Genomic DNA, 9,024 nt, shown 5'->3' on the forward strand with positions numbered 1-9,024 from the left:
GTGTGTGAATGGTAAAAGACAAAACATGGTTTTACGTGATGTCGTATTTTCGTCCTAAATAGTGCCTAAAACAGACAAATAGATGTAACTGTTATGGGTCTTATTTTAACTGATCTCTTCCTAGTAGAATTTACAAGTTTGCCTCTAATTAACATTTTGAACAGACTAGATGCATATAGTCATCACAGCAAAGACACTCATATAATCATTGATGAGAAGTTTGGTAAAGCAAATCTGAACAATGTATTTGACAGTGTACCGATGAAGAAGGGTGTGGCAATTGATCGTTTACCATCGACACATCACCAAGTAAACGATGTGGCAATTTGTCAAACTGAAACTTTCACAGAAATAAAACCCTAAAATTTTCTATACAATAAACTCAATTGTTTTACTCTCATCTGCTGCAAAATAAGGTTGGTCAGACGTCTTAACCGCCGAGTGAAATACATCTGCTAAGACGATACTACAAAGAAGGAGTTGGAGTTCAACAATGGCATAAATCTGGTAATAGATTAGTTGAGAAGCATTCTTAGGAAATTTCAAGCACAGAGAGAAATATAAGTCACAGATATTGATGTTCATTCGTTAAACCAGAATTCAGCGCGAATGTGGCTGGCAATGCCGTGAATGAAAGATTAGCCAGACCATTACACAAGACATTTTGTGTAGCTCAAATTTAATTGGAATTTCTTACATATGCTTGTAAGTCAACTTAACCAACGAATGAACGTACACCTCTCAGACTCATTTACAAGAGGCAAAGCAAAGTGAATACACAGCTGTGTTGAGAGAGCTATCATCTAGTATGTCGTGACATTGCTTCGTTAATCAGTCACCTCTATGACCATTATTATATAAATCCCAGTAGTCCGTTCTCATACTATTTCGAAAATAGGATCATCTCAATCATTCACGGTTTTCCTTACAAACAACCATCATTGACGGTAGACAGTACTCGTCGACATCGTAAATCATTTGTTCAAGTTGCAAATCTGTGATCATCAAACTCATGATCATCTAGTTCCAACGTTGTTTATTCTGAGTTTGTGGCGAAATCATTAGTTGATTACGTTCAATCAGGTTTTGTGTCACTTGGTGGTGTCTTCGAATAGCAATAATAATACCACCCGTGAGCTGTAGTTGTCCAAAACTAGTGTATATTTGTACGGTGATGTTCATTTGATTGTACTTCAACTTACTTACTTACTTACTTACTTACTTACTTACTTACTTACTTACTTACTTACTTACTTACTTACTTACTTACTTACTTACTTACTTACTTACTTACTTACTTACTTACTTACTCACTTACTTACTCACTTCACTTACTTACTTACTTACTCACTTACTTCACTCACTTACCTTACTCACTCACTTCACTCACTCACTCACTCACTCACTCACTCACTCACTTCACTCACTCACTACTCACTCACTCACTCACTCACTCACTCACTCACTCACTCACTCACTCACTCACTCACTCACTCACTCACTTCACTCACTCACTTCACTCACTTACTCACTTCACTTACTCACCACTCACCACTCACTACTTACTTACTTACTCACTCACTTACTTACTCACTTACTCACTTACTTCACTTCACTTACTACTACTTACTCACTTACCTCACTCACTTCACTCACTACCACTACTCACTCACTCACTTCACTTCACTCACTCACTCACTCACTCACTCACTCACTCACTCACTCACTCACTCACCCACTCACTACTCACTCACTCACTCACACCTTCACTCACTCACTCACTCACTCACTCACTCACTCACTCACTCACCTACTCACTTCACTCACTCACTTACTCACTCACTTCACTTACTTCACTCACTACTCACTCACTTCACTCACTCACTCACTCACTTCACTTCACTCACTCACTCACTCACTCACCTACTCACTCACTTACCTCACTCACCACTCACTCACTTACTCACTCACTTACACTCACTCACTCACTCACTCACTTCACTCACTTACTTCACTCACTCACTTCACTCACCACTCACCTCACTCACTTCACTCACTCACTCACTTCACTCACTCACTCACTCACTCACTCACCCACTTACTCACTTCACTCACACCACTCACCACTCACTCACTCACTCACCTACCACTCACTCACTCACTCACTCACTCACTCACTTACTTACTTACTTACTTACTTACTTACTTACTTACTTACTTACTTACTTACTTACTTACTTACTTACTTACTTACTTACTTACTTACTTACTTACTTACGCATGTTAATCCCAATAGAGCATAGGCCGCCGACCAGTATTCTACAACCCACTCTCTCCTCAGCCTTCCTTTCTACTTCCATCCATTTCTTATTCATTCTTCTCATGTCTGTCTCCATTTCTCTACGTAACGTGTTTTTTGATCTTCTTGTTTTCCTTTTACCTTCAGGGTTCCATGTGAGGTCTTGCCTTGTGACGCAGTTGGTTGATTTTCTCAACGTGTGTCCTATCCACTTGCAGCGCTTCTCCCTGATTTCTTCCTCTGCTGAGATCTGGTTTATCCTCTCCTATAGTAGGTTGTTGCTGATAGTGTCTGGCAAACGGATCCGAAGTATTTTGCGTAGACACTTGTTGATCAACACTTGTATATTCTGGATGAATGTTTTCGTAGTTCCTGCCCCATACAGTTGAACTGTCTGGACATTTGTATTGAAAATTCTGACCTTGGTGTTGGTTGACAGTTGTTTGGAGTTCCAGATAATCTTCAGTTGTAGATATGCTGCTCTGGCTTTTCCGATCCGCTCATTCATATCTCCATCAGATCCACCGTGTTCATCAATGATGCTGCTTAAATATGTAAAGATTCGCACATCTTCCAAATCTCCTCCGTCAATTGTGATTGGATTGGTGCATGCTGTGTTGTATCGGAGAATCTTACTTTTCTCCTTGTGTATGTTGACACCTACTGTTGTTGAGGCTGCTGCTACACTGTTCGTCTTCTTCTGCTTTTGTTGTTGCGTGTGCGATAGAGAAGCCGGATCATCTGCCAAGTCTAGATTGTCCAGCTGCATCCTAGATGTCCACTGTGTGCCGTACTTCCCACCAGATGTTAACATCTTCATGATCCGGCTGGTCACCAGGAGAGAGAGGAAGGGTGAAAGTAACAACCTTGCCTGACACCGATCTTTACTTCGAACGAGTCTGTTAGTTGTCCTCCATGCACGATTTTGCAGTTGAATCGATCATATGAATTTCTTGTGATATTGACCATCTCCTCGGGCACGCCGTAATGTCGAGAAAGCCTCCATAGTGTTGTCCTGTCTACGCTTTCAAATGCTTTATCGTAGTCAATGAATTTGATGTAGAGTGATGAGTTCCATTCAATTGATTGTTTCACAATTAACCGTAGAGTTGCTTTTTGGTCTCTACGCGATCGATACTTATGGAATTCAGACTGTTTCTCTTGAAGTTGTGCGTCGACGGTGTCCTTCATTCTGTTTAACAATACCCCGTTGAAGACTTTTCCTGTTATTGAGAGAAGAGTGATGGTTGTACTATAAACAATGGACAAATGAGATGAGTGAATTCCATCACGTTGTAGCGTGGCTTCGTGTCTTAGTTGACTATGAACACCACTAAAACGAAACACGTGCCAAATAAATCAGAAGGCGAATGAGGATAAGAACCAAGTTTATTTGGTTGGCGATCGCGTGGTATCGTATGAACACCGAGATCGCGCCAAAAACGGACAAGCGGAATCGGCAGGGGAAAGTACGAGCGAACGGGGTCACGTACCGCGAAACAGTAATGGAGACTAATGGAAAAGCAATATGGCTGTCTTCAGCACACTTAAACAAACGACCACAGTAAAACAATCATTGGTACAATTGGTTATAATAATAATTGTGTTATGAACCGGGAATTAAGAAGCCCAGACAATTACGAAAGCTATTTTCTTGGGACGTTATTGCATTTCATTTAAACCCTGTAAAACACTTATGTTTATTTTTGTCCCTATCTTATTCTACATAACACGAGCTTTCGTTTTATGTATCATTCACTAGCATATCCTTTTTGTTCCAAAATATTGTAATTTAAACATAATATTTTGCACTGTATTTTCTACCCTAATTCCCTGTTTCGGACATAACTGTATTTTTCCAAATAATCGTACGTCGTGGTCAAGATATTCAATTATTTATTCATGTACATTTTTGTACTAATTCGAATTCAGAGAATCCAGAGTTCAGTGTTCCAACTGTCTTGTCTTCTTTTCACTCGCGTGCTTGCCAACCAATCAGGATTTAGAATAGTTCTCTCTACCCCATCCCGAACTCACGCGTATTACACTCAAGGTTAAGCCACTCAGCCTAACGCGTCAAGGTCATAGTTTAGTCTAGACAGATCAAAGTGAAGTCATAACAAGTATCACGGGGTAAAAGCGATTCAAGGTCATAACAAATTGTTTCCATTAAATCAGTCGCCTTCTCTTGATAAAAGTAGTTCATTAAAATGTCACGTAACGTCAGCAATACAATCTTTCTACTCATTGAGATATAACAAAAATATATTTATTATTATCAATGACAAATCGTTTGTTCGTAGTCAGATTGTGAACAGGCTTTTGCATTACATACTCGAATATTTATGTGAATGTGAATATTTGAAACCGATCAAGGCAACTCATGAGTGGATAATCACTATTAAATACGTCGCGGAGATTATTGTTGCTGGAGGGAGGATAAAGATGAGATGAATTAACATCCAAATCGTAATTAAAATAAGAAATGCCAGTATGAGGTCACCTCACGTCCTACGATACGACAAGGGGAAACGTTTAAGCATTTTAAGCGCTCATCGCGAGAGAGTTTGGAAAGACTCTTCACTCATTTTGTTCCCACACGCTGAACATGCTCAAGCGAGTTTGTGTCTTTAATCAGACATGGGCCAGCTGCTTGGATGCGGTACTCTGAGTGTGGTTTTACATAATTGGAATGTAAAACTCGAAACATCTCCTGATCAAGGCGTTTGAATGCTCGACGAAGTAACCATAACGCACGAAATCTTTAGCAGCTGCTGCGTTGCAATGCGTAGTTGTTTTCAAGTCGTGACTTACTATTACCTCTGAGTCCTTATGTTTTTGGACGCATGTAGGAGATGTACCGTCAATTGTATACTAGTTGCTATTACCGTGTCTGATGTGCATGAGCACAATCTTATTAAAATTAAATTCTAATAATCAAACTCGAACTCATCTAACCTATTTGTGTAGGTCAACTTGGAGAAAAAATTATTAGCGTCCCAGATTATGCTTCTCAGACTGACACGTTGGTTGTTAGATAGATACGATCTGTCTCTGATCATCTTTAAATATAGGAATGACTATGGAATATTTGCAATCTCTAGGAAGTTGGGCGAGTGAATGTTACATGCTGAAGAGTGTCGCGACTGGTCTTGAAATAATGTCCACAAGAGATGACAACATTCGTGGATGTAATAAATCAGCATCAGGTAGCTCTGTGATTATGCGCGAATCGTGTGCTCATGAATTATATATGTAATTACTATTACTTGCTTATTTTGTAATATTCTCAAGAAGTAACAGATTTTGATTTCTAAAAACTGAAGCACTAAAACAGATGTGGCCTTCATGACAGTAGACTTCAACAAGTGCCAAGTTCCTTACTAGTTAACACACAATAATTACTGGTCACACGGATGAAATACTTCAATCACGAGTAAATCTCATTGTAGAATACGCTGAAATGACATTTCGAAAATTTTCGTAACAGATGTATGCACAGTAGCGAAGAACATTTATTCACCATATTGTTTGTGAGTGAACGAGACAAAATGACAAAATCAGTGTGAACACTTCACAAGACCTCATTTACCTAATCAAAATACATAATTAGTTTACGTCTACATTTTTCATAGTTTAGTCTAGAGTTATTCTCAGCGAGATTATTTTGTTTAATCAAAGGCGAAATATAACAACACACTTTTTAATGATGCCTATCGATTCTTAAGAACGCTTGTAAAAGTTTAAATTTTCACTAGACTAACCAATTCAAATCACTCTCATTGATGTCGCCTCATATCAGTGTTTTGAAAATAAGGAATTTGCAAAATGTAGTCGCATGCACGCAACTTTGTATGAAGAGACTGCTGAGTCGTATTCTAGAATCATCTATGTTCTGCTCTTTTGATCCGCATCATGAAATAAAATATCCTTGAAGCTTTCAATATCGCTGACGTTTTGTGAATTGAAGTTGGCCAGTACACAAATACTACATCAATTTTTTACTGACTTTCTTCTCAGTGCTCAGTGTATTTGAAACCATCAAGTCAAATACTGGTATTTTTGCTTCCAATTATATTGTTTGTTTTGACGACCGATCTTCACTAATCTCATGTCATATAATTCCAGCTAAAATTCTCTCCCCATCCATTTGTGTTTTTCTCTGGTTTGGTGTGCAGGATTGTTGTGGACACTTCTTAAATAATTATCACGCAATCCATTTTGTTCGTTTCGAGTTCCAGAGAAATATCACATCATGTCAACTCGTTTTCTACATCCATTCTCACAAGCATTGAAACTTATCGAAACTTCTTAAACATTGTTTAATATTAACACAGTTCATCCTGTCAGGTTCCATCTTCAAACAGTTCTCCACCTATTTATATCTTTACTATTATACATACTGATAACCGTCGTGTTCTCAGTTATTTTAGTCACGAATGTCTACGACTTCATACGGTATTATGTTTTAATATAACACTTCAACACGTGTAGAATTGTAAGCATGTGAAGGAAATTCATGAAACAGAATGAGTTCACTTTCTTTACATCAGTTGATGAGTCCTGTGTATTAAAACACACATAAGTGACCAGTTGTTTGTAATAACGTATTCGATCAACACGATTCTCTTTGACACGTCTTATTTCCCTGACTTGTAAGAGTCGCGTTGAAGTAGGAGATGGGATTGATCGTTGTTCTTAGGAAATTCGACTCACTTTGAATTTCGTCATTAAGTAAACTCGGTGTCAAATGGAAAATCACAATAACTCGTATTACGTAGTGACGGAAACAGTTCACAAGTGACTGTTGCCATCTCCATGTCTACACTAGTTCTGAAGTGTTCGGAAATGATTTACACATTTTCAGTGCTTTCAATCCGCGTGACTAGATCTCTGTTTTTTTAATTTTTTTATTATTATCGGCTTTATTCAATATTATATTTTTGTTGAATAACGATGATGGACGAGAGCTTTCAAATCCAAATCTTGCTAAACCAAGCTTTCAAGCGATCAACATTTCAGAACACTTTAATGTAAATAAACAAGAAGGCACTTCAGAAAATAGTAATCATTTGTTTAATCATACTGTTTGACAACATGAGGACCAGTATACAAATGTGGTGATTAGCCCCAACCAAGCATACGTAATTGTCTTCGCTCGCCTGAAAGGAGACAAGGAATATCTTTTAGTTCTTTCACTTCAGCCTGCTCTCAGCAAATACCAACATGAAAACAACTTACGTGACAGTGTCTCACCGTTGACTCCTCCCAACATCTGAACCAAAACTGACACCGTAAACACTGTTCGCAATAAATAGTGGATGAGACGTGCTTTATAGCTGTTTGTCGACATTGTTCTCCTACTCACTTCTAATGTTGTTGTGGGGTATATATAGATTTCACTGGTCACGTTGAACACCAGTCAACGACAAGACATTTACGAATGAACAACGATTGGCCAACTTGTCTAGGTCAGCCGACCAACAATCAGTTTGCATTTCAGATTCCGAATCTGTTTCGCCTAAAATAAATCATGTTCTGACAACCAACTACATTTACTACTCGCACACACTTATACGAAACAAGTTCAGGGAATCACTGACAGAATCTCTGAAATTGTCAATGTGATTAAATTAAAGAATGCCTAAAATATAGATTGTATCGATCCTAAACTCTCGAGAAGTATCTTCGACTCGTTCCATTACTATCTCATGGAGTTTCACCATTGAGAGTATTCCGGTGATCGTAATTTGGTACAACGTCCATGTGATGGAATATTTATTAGAGATAACTATAAGCGACCGAAATGTCAATTGAAGTAGTTGGGAATCGGTTTCTCCTCTGTGTTTACTGTCACGTCAACAATGTTCGCTTAACTAACGAATTACGTCATGCACTGTCAATAATTCCATTGTGGATCGGTTTAGGTGATATGTGAATAAATTGAAAGGACAACTGTTTACTGTTTTATAAATCGACCAGTCTGCGAGCACAAAGAGTTGTCTAGATATTTCAAAACAGTCCGTTCTCATACTATTTCGAAAATAGGATCGTCTCAATCATTCACGGTTTTCATTACAAACAACCATCATTGACGCTAGACAGTATTTGTCGACATCGTCAATCATTTGTTGAAGTTGCAAATCTGTGATCATCAAACTCATGATCATCTACACAACAGAACTGTGTGCTTCAATCGATATCCTCACGTCTATGAGATGATGGTAAATTTCTCGTTTCTCTTCGTGCACACGATGGGTTATTGAAGTGTCCGCGATCACATCAAACCATATTTGATGAGTGAGAATGTGTGACACGTTGACGTTCCTAGGTACAGATAATATTCATAATAATTCTTGGGGACGGTGGGTATCTTTGTCCTCGTTTTCTTTTCCATCATATGTTGGTCGATGAATTTCATGTGATACCCATTCATACTAAGTAGGTTCCGAATATTATTCAATTCTTCTTCAATGGTGTCTTCAGAGCAAATCATTCTAGCACGATGAGTCAAGATCTTTGTCAAGTTGCTTTTGTATCTGGTCATCGAATTACAGAACATCATCCGTCATGGTTAAGCGAAGGACAGTATACGTGATTAAAAGTTCTATTCTCTCTCACTTGGTTGACACAGGCCATCAAGTTGAATTGAATAAAGCTTTTAACGTGATCCATAATATCCCATCAAATTTGCCACATGGTTTACGAGTGCGCCTTTTGCACAT

The sequence above is a fragment of the Schistosoma haematobium genome, chromosome 1 (genome assembly GCF_000699445.3).
Source record: "Schistosoma haematobium chromosome 1, whole genome shotgun sequence".
NCBI classification, from domain to species: Eukaryota; Metazoa; Platyhelminthes; class Trematoda; order Strigeidida; family Schistosomatidae; genus Schistosoma; species Schistosoma haematobium.